The sequence below is a fragment of the Ranitomeya variabilis genome, chromosome 5 (genome assembly GCF_051348905.1).
Source record: "Ranitomeya variabilis isolate aRanVar5 chromosome 5, aRanVar5.hap1, whole genome shotgun sequence".
Taxonomy (NCBI): Eukaryota; Metazoa; Chordata; class Amphibia; order Anura; family Dendrobatidae; genus Ranitomeya; species Ranitomeya variabilis.
In genome coordinates this window covers 400,854,285-400,872,883 of record NC_135236.1, presented here as the reverse complement: position 1 = coordinate 400,872,883, position 18,599 = coordinate 400,854,285, and the positions used below count along the sequence as shown (strand labels likewise).

At 42.3% G+C, this 18,599-nt stretch overlaps 1 protein-coding gene across 23 annotated transcripts in view; it reads right to left on the bottom strand.

Annotated features, from left to right (window-relative positions):
- NRCAM (neuronal cell adhesion molecule) overlaps positions 1 to 18,599 on the bottom strand; it is a 305,467-nt gene that overhangs the window by 154,984 nt on the left and 131,884 nt on the right. For 2 of the 23 annotated variants that reach the window (XM_077265083.1, XM_077265102.1), the window contains exon 1: positions 8,312 to 8,446. The exons of the other annotated variants lie outside the window; for them this stretch is intronic. The gene's annotated coding sequence lies outside the window, so the exon portion shown is untranslated. Of the gene's footprint in view, positions 1 to 8,311; positions 8,447 to 18,599 lie in introns of those variants that run through there. 23 annotated transcript variants of the gene reach the window in all.

The window sequence follows — 18,599 nt, the reverse complement described above, 5'->3', positions numbered from 1 at the left end:
CACACTTTTTTTGTGATCGCCGTTATTCACTGATCAGGCACAGGAAAATCCAGCCCTTATCATGTTATCCGAGGTCTCAGATATCACCGGTAGCCAAGACCCCGGAGATTTTCTGACTCTGAGATGTACTACAGCCTTATTCCTGATCATCATTTTAAAACGGCAATGAGGCAATAAGGCCCCTTAGGTCGGTACTCATTAAAACGGCGACCACTAAGGCCGGGATCACACATGCGAGAAACAAAGCCGAGTCTCGCATGTTAATACTCGGCCCTGCCGCTTGCACTCTGGAGAGGAGCGTGCGGCCGCATAGCAATACATGAGCTAATGGGGTTTTTCATTTTCAGAAAAATGGGCCCCATACATACTATAATGTAAAATAACAAAGGCCAAAAGTACTCATTCAATACCGCTTCAGCGCCGTTCCCTGCCACTGATCCTGTATCTATTTTGACTACAGTGGAGATATCACTGTATCAGGCCTGATGATGCAGATGCCATGAGTGGCTGAGGTCAGTTAGTGGTTGCAGTGGTGATGGGAGCTGTGATGTTACTGCTTCAGCCAAAACACAGAGACCTAAGCAGCAGCTGTGATATGGGGAAGCTGAGTACTATCTGTCTTTAACTAAGGTAGATGAAACATGTTGAAATAGGCTTTTACTTCAGGAATTAAATTCATTTCACATTATAGTGCTAAAAAACCCTTTAGTTCTATGTGTTTCAACGCCAAACCAGTGTCTTTTTCAAGTGAAGAAACCAACATACTATACATAATACTCTTCGACTCTCTGCCTTTGCTATTTTACGTTACAGGATTTGTTCGGGGTCTACTCTAAAAGGGGAAAATTTCTTTAGGTCCACACGGGACGAAGATGCAGCAGAACTTACCCTTGGATTAATGCAGACTAGTGGATGAGATTTTATAAATCTGTTTGTAATATAATATTAATATATGTTCATTATGAACCTAGGAAAATATTGTGGGAATACATATGCCTATTCAGTCCAAATGATCAACCATAAAACAATGTAGAAAACAGGAGGACAGAAAACTAGGTGTAGTTAACAACCCTCTTAATGCAGAGAGTGAACAGGTTTTACGATGCCTGTTGTTTTGTATCATTAGCTGTAAATTATTGTTTTGTTTCTTTTCCCTCCACCATTTTATGCTGCCTAAACTATTCTTCAAAACCCTGCATTCCCTGGCAGCTATCGGGTAAGTACTAAGGCAGGCACACACATGACATATAGGGATGAGAAGACCCGTGGAAGTTCGGGTTCAACTGAACTTTAATCCAAAGTTTGGTTCGGGTACCTGAACCATACCTGTTATGACCCCAATGGCGAGGGTCTCAGAGAAACAAGTAAATCTGCGACGTACAAAAATCCAGCTCATAGGGCAGTGGTAACTGGGTTGACCATATATCTACTCCTAACGCCAAAACTAGCAGTAGCCGGGGAACATGCCTACGTTGGTCGCTAGATGTCTCGCGCCAGCCGGAGGACTAACTACCCCTAGAAGAGGAAAACAAAGACCTCTCTTGCCTCCAGAGAATAGACCCCAAAAGTAGGATAGTAGCCCCCCACAAATAATAACGGTGAGGTAAGAGGAAATGACAAATACAGAGATGAACTAGATTTTAGCAAAGAGAGGCCCACTTTACTAATAGCAGAATGTAGTAAGATAACTTATATGGTCAACAAAAACCCTATCAAAATCCACGCTGGAGATTCAAGAACCCCCGAACCGTCTAACGGCCCGGGGGGAGAACACCAGCCACCCTAGAGCTTCCAGCAAGGTTAGGAAACAGATAATATGCAAGCTGGACAAAAATGCAAACAAAAACAAATAGCAAAAAGCAAGAAAGCAGACTTAGCTTAATCAAGCAGAAACCAGGATCAGTAGACAAGAGCACTACAGATTAGCTCTGATATCAACGTTGCCAGGCATTGAACTGAAGGTCCAGGGAGCTTATATAGCAACACCCCTGACCTAACGACCCAGGTGAGCATACAAGGGATGAATGACATACGCAGAGTCAAATCACTAGTAGCCACTAGAGGGAGCCAAAAAGGTAAATTCACAACAGTACCCCCCCCTTAGTGAGGGGTCACCGAACCCTCACCAAGACCACCAGGGCGATCAGGATGAGCGGCGTGAAAGGCACGAACTAAATCGGCCGCATGCACATCAGAGGCGACCACCCAGGAATTATCCTCCTGACCATATCCCTTCCACTTGACCAGGTACTGAAGCCTCCGCCTGGAGAGACGAGAATCTAAGATCTTCTCCACCACGTACTCCAACTCGCCCTCAACCAACACCGGAGCAGGAGGCTCAGCAGAAGGAACCACAGGCACAACGTACCGCCGCAACAAGGACCTATGAAATACGTTGTGGATGGCAAACGACACCGGAAGATCCAAGCGAAAGGACACAGGATTAATGATTTCCAATATCTTGTAAGGACCAATGAAGCGAGGCTTAAATTTGGGAGAGGAGACCTTCATAGGAACAAATCGAGAAGACAGCCATACCAAATCCCCAACGCGAAGTCGGGGACCCACACCGCGGCGGCGGTTGGCAAAACGCTGAGCCTTCTCCTGTGACAACTTCAAGTTGTCCACCACATGCCCCCAGATCCGCTGCAACCTATCCACCACGGAATCCACCCCAGGACAGTCAGAAGGCTCCACATGTCCCGAGGAAAAACGAGGATGGAAACCAGAGTTGCAGAAAAATGGCGAAACCAAGGTGGCGGAACTAGCCCGATTATTAAGGGCAAATTCAGCCAACGGCAAGAAGGTCACCCAATCATCCTGATCAGATGAGACAAAACACCTCAAATAAGCCTCCAGAGTCTGATTAGTTCGCTCCGTTTGTCCGTTAGTCTGGGGATGGAAAGCGGATGAAAACGACAACTCAATGCCCATCCTACCACAAAAGGATCGCCAGAACCTGGAAACAAACTGAGATCCTCTGTCCGACACAATATTCTCAGGAATGCCGTGCAAACGAACCACGTTCTGGAAGAACACAGGAACCAGATCAGAAGAAGAGGGCAGCTTAGGCAAAGGAACCAAATGGACCATCTTGGAGAAACGATCACATATCACCCAGATGACAGACATGCCCTGAGACACCGGAAGATCAGAAATGAAATCCATAGAGATGTGTGTCCAAGGTCTCTTCGGGACAGGCAAGGGCAAGAGCAACCCGCTGGCACGAGAGCAGCAAGGCTTAACTCGAGCACAAGTACCACAGGACTGTACAAATAACCGCACATCCCTTGACAAGGAAGGCCACCAAAAGGACCTGGCCACCAGATCTCTGGTGCCAAAAATTCCCGGGTGCCCTGCCAACACCGAGGAATGAACCTCGGAAATGACTCTGCTGGTCCATCTAGCAGGCACAAACAATCTGTCAGGTGGACAAGAGTCAGGCCTACCAGCCTGAAATCTCTGCAACACACGTCGCAGATCTGGAGAAATAGCAGACACGATAACTCCTTCCTTAAGAATACCCACAGGTTCAGCGACTCCAGGAGCATCAGGCACAAAGCTCCTAGACAGAGCGTCGGCCTTCACATTCTTAGACCCTGGCAAATACGAGACCACAAAGTCAAAACGGGAGAAAAACAATGACCAGCGGGCCTGTCTAGGATTCAGGCGTTTAGCAGACTCGAGATACATCAGATTTTTGTGATCAGTCAAGACCACCACACGATGCTTAGCACCCTCGAGCCAATGACGCCACTCCTCAAATGCCCACTTCATGGCCAACAACTCCCGATTGCCCACATCATAATTTCGCTCTGCCGGCGAAAACTTCCTAGAGAAAAAGGCACAAGGTCTCATAGTAGAACAACCAGGGCCTCTCTGTGACAAAACGGCCCCTGCCCCAATCTCCGAAGCATCCACCTCAACTTGAAAAGGAAGTGAGATGTCAGGCTGGCACAAAACAGGCGCCAAAGTAAACCGGCGTTTTAACTCCTGGAAAGCCTCCACGGCAGCAGGAGCCCAGTTAGCTACATCAGAGCCTTTCTTGGTCATATCCGTCAGCGGTTTAACAACACTAGAGAAATTTGCGATAAAACGACGGTAGAAGTTAGCAAAACCCAAGAACTTCTGAAGACTCTTAACTGACGAGGGTTGAGTCCAATCATGAATAGCTCGGACCTTGACTGGATCCATCTCCACAGCAGAAGGGGAAAAAATGAACCCCAAAAAGGGAACCTTCTGTACACCAAAGAGACACTTTGAGCCTTTTACAAACAAAAAATTTTCACGCAGAATCTCAAAAACCATCCTGACCTGCTCCACATGCGAGTCCCAATCATCAGAAAAAAACAGAATATCATCCAGATAAACAATCAAAAATTTATCCAGATACTTCCGGAAAATGTCATGCATGAAGGACTGAAAAACTGAAGGTGCATTAGAGAGACCGAATGGCATCACCAAGTACTCAAAATGACCTTCGGGCGTATTGAATGCGGTTTTCCATTCATCGCCCTTCCTAATGCGCACAAGGTTGTACGCACCACGAAGGTCTATCTTGGTGAACCACTTGGCACCTTTAATCCGGGCAAACAAATCTGACAACAGCGGCAAAGGATACTGAAATTTGACAGTGATCTTATTTAAAAGCCGATAGTCAATACAAGGCCTCAAAGATCCGTCCTTTTTGGCCACAAAAAAGAATCCCGCACCAAGAGGGGAAGAAGAAGGACGGATATGCCCCTTCTCAAGAGACTCCTTGATATATGAACGCATCGCGGTATGTTCAGGTACCGACAGATTAAACAGTCTCCCCTTAGGAAACTTACTGCCAGGAATCAAATCTATTGCACAGTCACATTCCCTATGAGGAGGCAGTGCACTGGACTTAGACTCGCTGAAGACATCCTGATAATCAGACAAATACGCCGGAACTTCCGAAGGCGTAGAAGAAGCAATAGACAAGGGCAGGGAATCTCCATGAATTCCATGGCAGCCCCAACTTGACACTGACATAGCCTTCCAGTCCAAGACTGGATTATGGGTCTGTAACCATGGCAACCCCAAAACAACCAAATCATGCATTTTATGCAGAACAAGAAAACGTATTACCTCCCGATGTTCGGGAGTCATGCACATGGTAACCTGTGTCCAAAACTGCGGTTTATTTTTTGCCAATGGCGTAGAATCAATACCCCTAAGAGGGATAGGATTTTCCAATGGCTCAAGAACAAATCCGCAGCGCTTGGCAAATGACAGATCCATAAGGCTCAGGGCAGCACCCGAGTCCACAAACGCCATGACAGGATACGATGACAGTGAGCAAATCAAAGTTACAGATAGAATAAATTTAGGTTGCAAATTACCAATGGCGACCGGACTAACAACCTTAGTAAGACGTTTAGAGCATGCTGAGATAACATGTGTAGAATCACCACAGTAGTAACACAAGCCATTCTGGCGTCTATGAATTTTCCGCTCATTTCTAGTCAGGATTCTATCACATTGCATTAAATCAGGTGTCTGTTCAGACAACACCATGAGGGAATTAGCGGTTTTGCGCTCCCGCAACCGCCGGTCGATTTGAATAGCCAGGGCCATAGAATCATTCAGACCTGTGGGAATGGGAAAACCCACCATCACATTCTTAATGGCTTCAGAAAGGCCATTTCTAAAATTAGCAGCCAATGCACACTCGTTCCACTGGGTCAGCACGGACCATTTCCGAAATTTTTGGCAATACACTTCAGCCTCGTCCTGGCCCTGAGACATAGCCAGCAAGGCCTTTTCTGCCTGAATCTCAAGATTAGGTTCCTCATAAAGCAAACCGAGCGCCAGAAAAAACGCATCAATGTCAGCCAATGCCGGATCTCCTGGCGCCAGCGAGAAGGCCCAATCCTGAGGGTCGCCCCGTAAAAAAGAAATAACAATTTTTACTTGCTGAGCGGAGTCTCCAGATGAACAGGGTTTCAGGGACAAAAACAATTTACAATTATTCCTGAAATTTCTAAATTTAAATCGGTCTCCGGAAAACGGTTCAGGAATCGGTATCTTAGGTTCTGACATAGGACTTCTGATAACATAATCTTGTATGCCCTGCACACGAGCAGCAAGCTGGTCCACACTTGTAATCAAGGTCTGGACATTCATGTCTGCAGCAAACACAAGCCACTCAGAGGTAAAGGGGAAAAGAAAAAAAAATGAGAGAGAGAAAAAAAAACTCAGAACTTTCTTTCTTATCCCGCTTCTGCAATGCATTTAACATTTAATACTGGCCTGGCAAACTGTTATGACCCCAATGGCGAGGGTCTCAGAGAAACAAGTAAATCTGCGACGTACAAAAATCCAGCTCATAGGGCAGTGGTAACTGGGTTGACCATATATCTACTCCTAACGCCAACACTAGCAGTAGCCGGGGAACATGCCTACGTTGGTCGCTAGATGTCTCGCGCCAGCCGGAGGACTAACTACCCCTAGAAGAGGAAAACAAAGACCTCTCTTGCCTCCAGAGAATAGACCCCAAAAGTAGCATAGTAGCCCCCCACAAATAATAACGGTGAGGTAAGAGGAAATGACAAATACAGAGATGAACTAGATTTTAGCAAAGAGAGGCCCACTTTACTAATAGCAGAATGTAGTAAGATAACTTATATGGTCAACAAAAACCCTATCAAAATCCACGCTGGAGATTCAAGAACCCCCGAACCGTCTAACGGCCCGGGGGGAGAACACCAGCCACCCTAGAGCTTCCAGCAAGGTTAGGAAACAGATAATATGCAAGCTGGACAAAAATGCAAACAAAAACAAATAGCAAAAAGCAAGAAAGCAGACTTAGCTTAATCAAGCAGAAACCAGGATCAGTAGACAAGAGCACTACAGATTAGCTCTGATATCAACGTTGCCAGGCATTGAACTGAAGGTCCAGGGAGCTTATATAGCAACACCCCTGACCTAACGACCCAGGTGAGCATACAAGGGATGAATGACATACGCAGAGTCAAATCACTAGTAGCCACTAGAGGGAGCCAAAAAGGTAAATTCACAACACATACCCAAACTTGAACCTGAACCCATAGAAATCAATGGGGACCTGAACTTTGGAGCTAGAAAATTCTCTCTCTCTCTCTGAAGTGTAAAATGATTTTCTAGGAGAAGTCCGAGTTTGGAGTTCAGCACCGGACACCTAGGTACTAATCCCAAACTTCACAGCTCGGGTTCACTAATCTCTAGTGATAATGCTTTCCTCATTTTTTCTTTCAGCTTGAAAAACACAAAACTGCAGGAAAATTGGACCTTTAGGTACAGTCAGCGGACCTTTAGGGACAGCAAATGATCTACTTTCTTATTTACTGACCAAACAGCTATTCAAAATGACAGCAATGGAAAATTTAGAGGGGGGGTTTTCCTGTTCACAAAAAAAATAGCAAATTACAAAAATAGCCATTTGTCTAATTTTCTGTTTAATTTCCAGTAAAATTTCTATTAGTAGCTTTATAAATAGAACAGAACTTAAAAACTAACCAGGACAATCAGTAGTAGCCCGAGGATACGGGCCTCATCAGGAAAAATAATGGGGGACAAGCCCCTTTGTGATAAAACATAAATTCGTGGGAATAAAAAGAAATCCTGTAAAAAGAATATCTGTGACAGAACTGTACATTCATCCAGTATTGCACTTGAAAGGGAGGTCACAGAAGCCATACAGATAATGGCAACCATTTAGAATAGCAGAACAGAGGGCATAATAAAAAAGCTACTGAATACAGTCTCCTCCTGATGTCCTAGCAGAATGATGGATGATACTAGAGAAGTTTGCTACTGGAACCCTGAAAGCGGACATCCTATTGTCTTTGTTTTCTTACAAAGGACTTTCCAAACTGAAAAAAGGAGCTACAATTAAGAGCAAACTTGAGAGTCTGCGGCGGACTGCTAAATCCAAATGTGTACACATAGCAGAGCAGATGAGGGATGTGCAAGCTGCTGCCGGGGCTTAGCCACACTGGAGGATTCCGGGCTCGTCTGTGCACACAGCCTGTGATATCCAAACAACTAGCGTTTCTACAAATCGTCCCCACAAACACTGCTAAACAGAGATAAAGTAAATCCCAGACACCTCGTCATCTACTTCATTCCATAAACAGCCATATAGTAGAATACACATCAGCAAACATGGACACATAAAGTAACAGCAATAGAAAACAGTAACCTGAGTATCCTCAGGTGCAAATGCAGCTAAAAAGTTACAGGCACACATGCTAAAATCTGCACAGTGACTCCTCACTTTACAGCCACATTTTAGGAGTGTAATTACCATGAAATAGGTGGTGATTTCCCTCTGGTGACTGCGAGAACACTGATGGCATGGTACGCGCCTGTAATCCTGCTGACAAGTGTGCTGCTGATCCCTGCTGTTACCAGAGTGTGTGTGATGACATTCAGAGAGAGGAGACTGTCCGCCAATCGCCGGCCATGTGGACCTCCCAGCAGAGGGTTCGTGACAATACAAAAGAGGTTTAACTTCCCCTCTCTGTCTGTGCCAAAACAATGGATCTGCTCCATGTATTCAGGAGCAAATTATATCCAACCCTAAGCTTAAAAAAAAACTATTTTCTGACACAATAATAACTAAGAAAAAAGGCGTTACGTAACCTATAAATAGGATTGGGTAAAGTCACTTGGTATATAAGGTCGGACGCACAGAGGAATGTTTAAATGAGGTTAAGACGTGCACCCAGCGCTCTTGTGTGAATATGTTTATAAGGGACCGCACACAGGCCAATTGTAGCCTATATGATACCGCACATGGGCAATTTACCACACGGCCGCAGATCCGCGGGGAGAAGGAAACCGCAGCATGCCCTAATCTGCTCCAATTTACAGAACAGACCAGCGTATTTCTTGGCATTACGACAATGCGGATGGAATGGTTACCTTACTACCAAGTATATTTATTTTATGCATTTACTTTCACACATTGTAATGCCTAGATCTGTGTCGTTCTGGCCTAGATTTTGCATCTTTGGGCATATACACTGTGATACATCTGCCGCTGACTGCCATTAAAACAATGTGCAGCATACAGGTATATTCTATCCAGCCATCTACACTTTTCAAAGCTTCACAAAATAGCCTAAAGTTTAGTGTAAATTGATTGACTGGCGGCAAGATACAATTGCCGATCGGTAAACTTTTACAGATTGGCGTTTAATTGCCTGCTTACCAGACCAAAGTAAATGCACAATGAACAATGTGGAATAGATCCCTCAGTACTCAGTGAGTGCTACAGCCTTCAACAATGCGAGTGCTGGTTACACAGGACATAACAGCAGAGAATGATGATTTTTTTTTGTGCTGCACAAGAGACCATTTCACCCAATGTATGATTGTTTTGCTCAGGGTGATCGTCAGCCTGTTTGCACGCCAATTAAATCATATAGCGAGTGCTTCTAACAACATATCTTCACGATCATCTTGCAGTGTAAATGCTAGTGTAAAGACGAGCTCATGGGATAAAAATTTAGCATTCCTACTTCTGATTGGGAGATGATTTTTTTTATTGTTTTTATCGTAAAGCTGAAAGTATCTCAAAACAGGGAATACAGAAAATGTGTTACTTCTATTTCTTGATCTGGCATGTTTTTCTGTTTTGTTGCATATTATTGGACAGGACAATGAATCTCCCAAACATGAGAGACATCTTCAGACTTGGTCTCCTACTGATACTATATTTTAAAATACTAACCAGCATGAAAGAAGTGATGTATTCCTTCCATCAGGGACTTTACTAGTTCCTGATAAATTAGTTATAGGATACTCAAAACAGCTGCAACATTTATGATAATGTATGCTACTTATCCAAGGTCAACAATAAAATGTTTCCTATCTGAAGCAATAATTTCAACAGCAAATTCCTCCATTTACCTTGTTTGCACGTGTCAATCACATGTGATCCCTTCAGATTTTTACAAGTCATAGGCACACACAATTATGCTAAGGCTATATGGCAACTTTGAACAGTCTACATGAAGATTGTAATACTGGATTGTGACATCGGTATCTAATAATTATCAATGGGGGTCACGTGTAGACAGAGTGACTATGACACAACAGTCATGAAAAATTCAAAATTCCTCTTTCCTGACTAAAGCCACTCTGCAGCCATAGCCTAAGGCCACACTCACCGTATCAGTATTTGGTCAGTATTACCCATCAGTAAGTGTAAGCCAAAACCAGGAGTGGGTGGTAAATACAGAAGTGGTGACGTGTTTCTATGATACTTTTCCTCTGATTGTTCCACTCCTGGTTTTGGCTTACAAATACTAATGTAAAATACTGACCAAATACTGCTAGTGTGAAAGCAGCCTAATTCTAATAAATATCAGCAAGTCAGACACAGAAAAGATGGCTGCCTCTTATGGACTAAAGCTTGCCACAAAAGTTGGTCAAACGTTATCTTAAAAATTTTATGCAAAATGTAATCTGCCGGAAAAGTAAATTTTGGAATCGATATCTAATAGAAAGCAACAAAATGAAAAAGGAGCAGCAAGCGGGAATTGGTTGGGTGGATATTATGATTGGTAAAAGAATAGAAGGAGATGGACAACCCCTTTATTCTGCTAATTTACCTTGAATGTTGTGCAAATGAATAATGATTCTAATATATATACATGCTTCAACTGGGGAACAGATCCCAAGTAAATAGAAATAAGTTGGTAAAGTGCACAGATATGTAACACTGATAAAGGGTAGTGAAATTAGGATTTTAATAATTATAACCAAATTTGGTAAGGCATGAATTTTAGAAGCTGAGATTGGAACATAGATGTATTATCTTGGCTCATCATAGCTACAAAGGCATATTTTATGTGGCTGATAATCTTAATTTGGATCCTTGTATTTATTGAAATGTTCGTTTAGTAATATGAGGCATTAGTCTATGGAGGGTACAATTACAAAGAGTCTAAGAAAGAAAGAAGGCTATTTCCCATAAAAATAGAAGCATGAAAATACACTTGCATCAACAATTTATAGGAAGACTATTCACTAAACCATCCCTCAGGCAGAAGACTGTGCAGAGTGACCTGGTTCTTTTGACGATGCATATCACTTATACTCTTACTGGGAACTTGAAAACATAATAAAATATAAGACATATCTTGCAAGTGACAGCTATATGCTGACATAAGATTTCCACATTTTTTCTTGCTCACAGATATGTCATCTTCCAGTAAATCACTCAATACTTATACTTAAAGTGATATAAACAATGGCTCAAAAAAGACAAGCAGCATACATTACATTTCTTGAAATAAATACAACAGTTCAAAGGAAACCATCATAACAAAACAAAAGAAAAAAAATTTGAATCCATAAAAAATATTGTTTTTGTCCCACGGAGTAGCACTGAAAAAAAAAATAAAACAAGGTGTACTTAATAGTGTCAGATCTTCTCACAAACTAACCCCACCAGCCCTACGTACCTTGGGCACAGATAGCAGAAGAATCAAGAAATTGTATTTGTCAAATAGATGTAGATGGACTTGATGGTGAGAAGTAGAACACAAAAAATCCTTTTCAATTATGTGAAAGTGCAAATGAAAGCAGGACGAAAATGTATGGATCATGGAAGAAACTAGAATAGGTTTTAATGTTTTAATTCTAAGAGGAATTATAATACAAAAAACACAATGGTCATGTGAAAAATAAAGATACACTATGTAAATATATAGATAATTAAACACATAACAAACCAAGGCATAGCGAAAACTAATAATAAATCTTATAAATATAATGAACTATAAAGACCCTATGCCAAAAATCCATGTAGGAAAGAGGCGGACCATCAAATCAGGATAAGTCGCTATCACATATGAAACGAAAAAAACTGTAGGTTGAAAACCCAAACAAAAACGACCAAAGAATCCAGATAATCATAGAGTATATAAAATATAAACTTTATTATAAACAAATATTAATACAGAACCATCAAAACCAGGAAATAGGTGAGGCAGAGTCCCACAGGGTGTGCACAGACACCACTAAAGAAACATACACAGGGCGCACGGAGCCGGGATCCCAACACACATCCATGAATATAAATAGTGGGCAAAAAGAAGGCCCATATTATTATGCTGCAGGCAGGCTAAACTGTGCACATAGACAACCACATAATCAAATCAGGGCTAAAGTGCCGATAGTAAAAGTGAATGTATGCACATTACCTTAATAGGGGCAGCCAGGTGGAGTGGATCCAGGGAGGGCGCACGGACCCTGGATCCACTCCACCTGGCTGCCCCTATTAAGGTAATGTGCATACATTCACTTTTACTATCGGCACTTTAGCCCTGATTTGATTATGTGGTTGTCTATGTGCACAGTTTAGCCTGCCTGCAGCATAATAATATGGGCCTTCTTTTTGCCCACTATTTATATTCATGGATGTGTGTTGGGATCCCGGCTCCGTGCGCCCTGTGTATGTTTCTTTAGTGGTGTCTGTGCACACCCTGTGGGACTCTGCCTCACCTATTTCCTGGTTTTGATGGTTCTGTATTAATATTTGTTTATAATAAAGTTTATATTTTATATACTCTATGATTATCTGGATTCTTTGGTCGTTTTTGTTTGGGTTTTCAACCTACAGTTTTTTTCGTTTCATATGTAAATATATATCAGAGGCGGACATACCGCCGGTGAACCTGCACCGGGGCCCGGAGGTGGAGGGGAGCCCCGGCGGCAAATAATGAGGGCAATCTGGCCTGTTTCTCGGAGCCCAAGGCTCTGTGGGGCACATGGCTAGGTTACCCTCATCATGTGCGGCAGGCAAGGAGCGATACCTGCAGCTCCACTGCCTACATGAGAAAATGGCAGTGGAGCTGCAGGAATCCATCCTCTACATCCTGCCCGGCACTTTTTCTCTGACATAGGAGCACACGGCTTGATGACCTCAGCATGCAGCACACTTCTGTGTCAGAGAGAAAGTTGCTGGCGACGATAAATCTGTGGGGCAATGGACAGAGAGGTGAGTGTTTTGGGTTTTTTTTTTTACCAATACACTGGGAAGAGGACAATGATGGGAGCAGACAAAAATGAATGTGGGGGAAAGGATAATGATGGGAGTGGGGAAGAGGACAATGATGGGGTGGGGGAGAGGACAATGATGGGTGTGGGGGATTGAGATGGGAGTAAGTATTTATAATGAATGAGGGGGTAGACACAGGACAGGGGTTAAGGCTATGTGCACACGGTCAGGATTTGCAGGGAAAAATTTTGATGTATATCCTAATATGTTGACGAATAGATGTAGCAGACACTGAGGCACCCTGAGCCTGCAGGACAAGATGGATTTCTTTGGAACTTGATTGGGGCTGCTTATCCACCATCCAGACTATCCTGCATTGCAACCATTCATCAATTTTTCTTTGCCATCCATGTCCAGGTAGATTAGCTACAGTGCCATGGGTTGTAAACTTCTTGATTATGTCACGTTATGTGGACAAAGGAACATCAAGATTTCTGGAGATGGACTTGTAACCTTGAGATTATTGACATTTTTCAACAATTTTGGTTCTCAAGTCCAGTTTTCTTCTCTTTTTGTTCTCCATGCTTAGTGTGACACACCCAGACATACAATGCAAAGATTGGGTCAACTTCTCCCCTTTTTACATGGCTTTAGGTGTGATTTTCATATTGCCCACACCTGTTAAATGTCACAGATGAGTTTGAACAAGCATCACATGCTTGAAACAAAGTTGTTTGGCCACAATTTTAGAAAGGTGCCTACAATTTTGTCTGGTCCATTTTGGGGGTTTTGTGTGAAATGAAGTCCAATTTGCCTTTTTCTCAGTTTTTTTGTGTTTTGTTCTAATACAGACAAAGGAAATAAACATGGGTAATAAACATGGGTAATAAAACATGTAAAATTGCAATAATTAAAAACTTTCATTTAGCTTTCCTTGACCCTGTTGTCATTTTACCAGTCGTCCTTCTTTGGAATACCTTTGGTAAGTGCTAAACACTTCATATCAGGAACACGCCACAAGTCGTGCAATTTTGTAGGCTTGACACAATCATCTATTAACACAACTTGGCCCTTGTCAAAATAGTCCAGTTCCCTAAGCTTGCCCACTTATCCTGCTTCCAACGCCAATCTCAAGCACAGACTGTTCACTTAGTACCTAATATGTTCTAGCTCTTGCCTTTTTCCATTATCTTGTAAACAGCTATTTTACTCACTTTTAGGGTCTGTTCATGCGTTCAGTATTTGGTCAGTATTTTACCTCAGTATTTGTAAGCCAAAACCAGGAGTGGGTGATAAATCCAGAAGTAGTGATATGTTTCTATTATACTTTCCTCTGATTGTTCCACTCCTGGTTTTTATTTTATAAATACCGAGGTAAAATACTGACCACATACTGAACATATGAACATAGACTAATGGTAACAATGCTATACAGATAAGTACAGTGGATTATGGTACGGAGTTAAAATTTGACTAGGAATGTACATATAGCATTTACTGTATTTTATCCTATTGTTTGCATGGTTTCTAACAGTGTTCATCCTTTTCCTGGACCCAATTGCACAGCCCAACATGATTCTGTGTCTGCCAAAAAAGACAAACACTGTCAGGTGGAGTCCATAGTTTTATCTTTTGGCATTTTACTTACTGTAAATCAATATTCTAGGGGGCACATCTGAATATTATTTTCAGATATTCAAATATAACCCCTGGACGAAATTCTCAGCAAAGAACATTAGCACACCCTAAAATGACATACCTACATTTTTTAGTTTAATGCATTATTGCCAAGTCAGTATGTTGTGTTTTAGTTCATCTTAACCCCTTAGTGACAGAGCCAATTTGGTACTTAATGACCGAGCCAATTTTTACAATTCTGACCACTGTCACTTTAAGAGGTTATAACTCTGGAACGCTTTATCGGATCCCGCTGATTCTGAGATTGTTTTTTTGTGACATATTGTACTTCAAGATAGTGGTAACATTTCTTCGATATTACTTGCAATTATTTATGAAAAAAACGGAAATATGGCAAAAAAATTTAAAATTTTGCAATTTTCAAAATTTATATTTTTATGCCCTTAAATCAGAGAGATATGTCATGAAAAATAGTTAATAAATAACATTTCCCACATGTCTACTTTACATCAGCACAATTTTGGAAACAAAATTTTTTTTTCTTAGGGAGTTATAAGGGTTCAAAGTTGACCAGCAATTTCTCATTTTTACAACAACATGTTTTTTTAGGGACCACATCACCTTTGAAGTCATTTTGAGGGGTCTATATGATAGAAAATAACCAAGTGTGACACCATTCTAATAACTGCACCCCTCAAGCTGCTCAAAACCACATTCAAGAAGTTTATTAACCCTTTACGTACTTCACAGGAACTGAAACAATGTGGAAGAAAAAAATGAACATTTAACTTTTTTTTGCAAACTTTTTTACTTCAGAACCATTTTTTTTAATTTTCACAAGTGTAAAAACAGAAATTTAACCACAAATTTTGTTGTGCAATTTCTCCTGAGTATGCCGATACCCCATATGTGGAGGTAAACCACTGTTTGGGCGCACCGCAGAGCTTGGAAGAGAAGGAGTGCCGTTTGACTGTTTCAATGCAAAATTGGCTGGAATTGAGATCGGACGCCATGTCGCGTTTGGAGAGCCCCTGTTGTGCCTAAACAGTGGAAACCCCCCACAAGTGACACCATTTTGGAAACTAGACCCCTTAAGGAACTTATCTAGATGTGTGGTGAGCACTTTGAACCCCCAAGTGCTTCACAGAAGTTTATAACGTAGAGCCGTGAAAATAAAAAATCGCATTTGTTTTCACAAAAATGATTTTTTCGCCCACAAATTCTTATTTTCACAAGGGTAACAGGAGAAATTAGACCACAAAAGTTGTTGTGCAATTTCTCCTGAGTACGTCGATACCCCATATGTGGAGGTAAACCACTGTTTGGGCGCACCGCAGAGCTTGGAATTGAAGGAGCACCGTTTGACTTTTTCAATGCAGAATTGGCTGGAATTGAGATCGGATGCCATGTCGCGTTTGGAGAGCCCCTGATGTGCCTAAACAGTGGAAACCCCCCACAAGTGATACCATTTTGGAAACTAGACCCCTTAAGGAACTTATCTAGATGTGTGGTGAGCACTTTAAACCCCCAAGTGCTTTACAGAAGTTTATAACGTAGAGCCGTGAAAATAAAAAAATCACATTTTTTCTACAAAAATGATCTTTTTGCCCCCAAATTTTTATTTTCACAAGGGTAACAGGAGAAATTAGACCACAAAAGTTGTTGTGCAATTTCTCCTGAGTACGTCGATACCCCATATGTGGGGGTAAACCACTGTTTGGGCGCACTGCAGAGCTTGGAAGCGAAGGAGTGTCGTTTTACTTTTTCAATGTAGAATTGGCTGGAATTGAGATCGGACGCCATGTCATGTTTGGAGAGCCCCTGTTGTGCCTAAACAGTGGAAACCCCCCACAAATGACACCATTTTGGAAACTAGACCCCTTAAGGAACTTATCTAGATGTGTGGTGAGCACTTTAAACCCCCAGGTGCTTCACAGAAGTTTATAACGTAGAGCCGTGAAAATAAAAAAATCACATTTTTTCTACAAAAATGATCTTTTTGCCTCCAAATTTTTATTTTACCAAGGGTAACAGGAGAAAATGGACCCCAGAAGTTGTTGTACAATTTGTCCTGAGTACGCCGACACCCCATATGTTGGGGTAAACCACTGTTTGGGCGCATGGCTGAGCTCGGAAGCAAAGGAGCGCCATTTGACTTTTCAATGCAAAATTGACTGGAATTGAGATCGGACGACATGTCGCGTTTGGAGAGCCCCTGATGTGCCTAAACAGTAGAAACCCCCCAAAAGTGACCACATTTTGGAAACTAGACCCCCCATGGAACTTATCTAGATGTGTAGTGAGAACTTTGAATGCCCAAGTGCATCACAGAAGTTTATAATGCAGAGTCGTGAAAATAAAAAATATTTTTTTTTTTTAACAAAAAAGATTTTTTAGCCCCCAAGTTTTTATTTTCACAAGGGTAACAAGAGAAATTGGACCCCAAAAGTTGTTGTCCAATTTGTCCTGAGTATGCTGGTACCCAATATGTGGGGGTAAACTACTGTTTGGGCACACGGCAGAGCTCGGAAGGGAAGGAGCGCCATTTTGGAATGCAGGCTTTTGATAGAATGGTCTGCGGGCGTTATGTTGCGTTTGCAGAGCCACTGATGTACCTAAACAGTAGAAACCCCCCAAAAGTGACCCCATTTTGAAAACTAGACCCCCCAAGGAACTTATCTAGATATGTGGTGAGAACTTTGAATGCCCGGGTGCTTCACAGAAGTTTATAATGCAGAGTAGTGAAAATAGAAAATATTTTTTTTTTCCACAAAAAAGATTTTTTAGCCCCCAAGTTTTTATTTTCACAAGGGTAACAAGAGAAATTGGACACCAATATTTGTTCTCCAATTTGTCCTGAGTACGCTGATGCCCCATATGTGGGGGTAAACCACTGTTTGGGCGCACGGCAGAGTTCAGAAGGGAGGGAGCTGTTGTGAATTCCGTTATCGGACTCCCTCCTGTGGTCATGAATGGTACTTTGGTTAGTTCTGCTCTTGGGCTCCCTCTGGTGGCTTCGAGCGGAACTGCTGGTCACTAGGTGCTGCTCTCGTTATGTTGCTATGCTGGCTTCCCTATTTAGCTCCACTCAGATCGTTACCTGATGCCAGCTGTCAATGTATCAGAATTGGTTCAGATCTCTCTTGGACTTCTCTGAGGACCTGTCTACTCCAGCAGAAGCTAAGTCCCTGCTAGTTCATTTGATGTTACTGCTGCCTGAATATATTTCTTAGCACTGCTAAATTCTAGTCCAGCTCGCTATCATGATGTTTCCTTGCTAGCTGGAAGCTCTGGGGTGCAGTGTTGCACCTCCACACCGTGAGTCGGTGCGGGGGTCTTTTTACATACTCTGCGTGGTTTTGTAGTTTTTTTTATGCTGACCGCATAGTATTCTTTTCTATCCTCTGACTATTTAGTAAGTCTGGCCTCCTATGCTAAAACCTGTTTCATTCCTGTGTTTGTGACTTTCCTCTATACTCACAGTCAATATATGTGGGGGTCTGCCTTTACCTTTGGGGAATTTCTCTGAGGCAAGGTTAGGCTTCTATTTCTATCTTTAGGGGTAGTTAGCTCTTAGGCTGTGAAGAGGCGTCTAGGGAGAGTTAGGTACGCTCCACGGCTATTTCTAGTGTGTGCGATAGGAGTAGAGTTTGCGGTCAGCAGAGTTCCCACTTTCCCAGAGCTAGTTCCGTTTTTTGAGTTTACTCATCAGGTCATTCCAGGTGCTCCTAACCACCAGGTCCATAACAGCACAGCTGGCCAGTAAAGTGTTAATGCATCTCAAAAGAGGGATAAGAGAAGTTCTGAACCCATTTTTTTTTCTTTGCAGTGTGTTTTGTCTCTCTTTTCCCCTATCCCCTGGGTGGTTCAGGACACAGGTGGAGATATGGATATTCAAGGTCTGTCCTCTTGTGTGGATCATCTCACTGCATGGGTACAAAGC